This window comes from Schistocerca cancellata, chromosome 1 (assembly GCF_023864275.1).
Source record: "Schistocerca cancellata isolate TAMUIC-IGC-003103 chromosome 1, iqSchCanc2.1, whole genome shotgun sequence".
Classification (NCBI taxonomy): Eukaryota; Metazoa; Arthropoda; class Insecta; order Orthoptera; family Acrididae; genus Schistocerca; species Schistocerca cancellata.
Window position 1 is genome coordinate 433,769,967 of NC_064626.1, and position 1,680 is coordinate 433,771,646.

Consider the following 1,680-nt stretch of genomic DNA (forward strand, 5'->3'; position numbering starts at 1 on the left):
GCGGCTGGTCGCTGAAGCGGGTGGAGCGACGCCAAAACGAGAGACAGACGCGCGCTGGACCACGACGGCGCCGCATTACACGCCACTGTGCGGGCGCCAGCGCGCCAAGGACGAGCGGTCAGTAGGGCCACCGAGTGCCCAGATTACCATCCGACATCTCTCTCTGGACTCAGGCGACCAGCATCACTCCGTTACTTCATTCATTATGTAGGAGGATACAGTGCTTGCGCACTGAAATGAAAGCGAAAGGGCAACTCGGTTGGAGCGTTTCTTTCGGGTATGGGTGTCTAAACTGGATTATCTCGCGCCCGTCTCCGGCCACGCGAAGGTTTTGTACTTTCTTCGGCAGTACATGGAGTAACACTGGAGCGATACAGAGAAGAACAGCATGGCCCCTCCTCAAGGATGACACGCAAAATTTTTAAGCGTTCCACATTTTAAATCTTAGTATGAAACTAAGTTGATCAACATAGACTGGGAGAAGCATTGAATATGAAGGTTACAAGTAACTGATGCACTGAGAACCATAAAGGCTTAAACCATAGACACAAAGTTTTGAGAAAACAGATGTTCGTGAAAATCAGATTTGTAGAGAAACCACTAGTCTCATGGGTCCGAACTGAATGTTGACCTACTCTCATTGTCCTATATTTCCTGCAAAAAAAGTAATGTACTCACTTTACGCTATTTAACACTAATTAATATTTAGGGTTATATTTAATATTGATGTTAATTCATAAAATATTCGTGTATAGGCTACTGACATTAGTGAGTTTTTGACAGTTGTAAAGTTTATGATTATTGATAATGTAGAATCAGAACAAAGAGTATATACCAAATGTCCCACGTACACGATTACCACCTATTCCAACACTCCAAGGTCCTCGTTATCATCAATTACATCCTATGGCTAGAGGACGATATAAAACTCCCGGTATACCTCCACCTGCGAAGTACTGTACAACGGACACCATTGACACTAAATTATATTCGCAACACTAGATAACAATTGAGCAGCGAAGAGCAACAAGATTATGCTTTATACTTTCGGCCCAAATGGAAATGAAAATCAGCGAAATCGTTGAGCCAGCTTTTAATGAATATTCATGTAAACAACATCAACAGATGTCATGAGTATGCATACATGGTACAATCTCAAAATCGATAACGGTGTGCTTTAGGCTTTTATGGTTCTCAGCGTCCAAATTGTTTATGATAGTTCAAAACTTAGTGTAAAGTACTCGAACTGATGCTAAAGAGATTTCAATTGAACAACTAGTTTCTCTTCCGTTTAAGAGAGGTGAATACGATTTGGTTTCCACTGAGTCTAATTCAAGAAAACCGCTCGATAAAAAACGAAAGTGAGCATAGTTTTCTATCCTATAGCAAGACAGAACTTCTTACAGTGTTTCCTGTATGAAAGCTACAGCAGCTGTGTAAGGAGAACGGAAATGCTTGAAGGAAGAGGCTAAAGAATCCTACGGAATGCGAACACTTTAGGTTTGGCTTTACCGTGACTGTTATTGACACTGAATGAGACGGCAAGTTTACTGTTACAAGTCACTATTTACACTCACAACGCGTTTCAAAGACTTAAACCTCCTTCATCAGGTGGATTGACGAGGGATATTCGGAAAGTAAGTTCCGATCGTTCAAGAAATGGAAACCACTGTGAAAATC

General features: G+C 41.8%; 1 non-coding gene across 1 annotated transcript; it reads left to right on the forward strand.

Annotated features, from left to right (window-relative positions):
• Positions 1–333: 333 nt before the first annotated feature.
• Positions 334–440, forward strand: LOC126097058 (U6 spliceosomal RNA). Its single transcript, XR_007522086.1, has one exon. It is a non-coding gene; the product is annotated as a U6 spliceosomal RNA (small nuclear RNA).
• Positions 441–1,680: the final 1,240 nt, after the last annotated feature.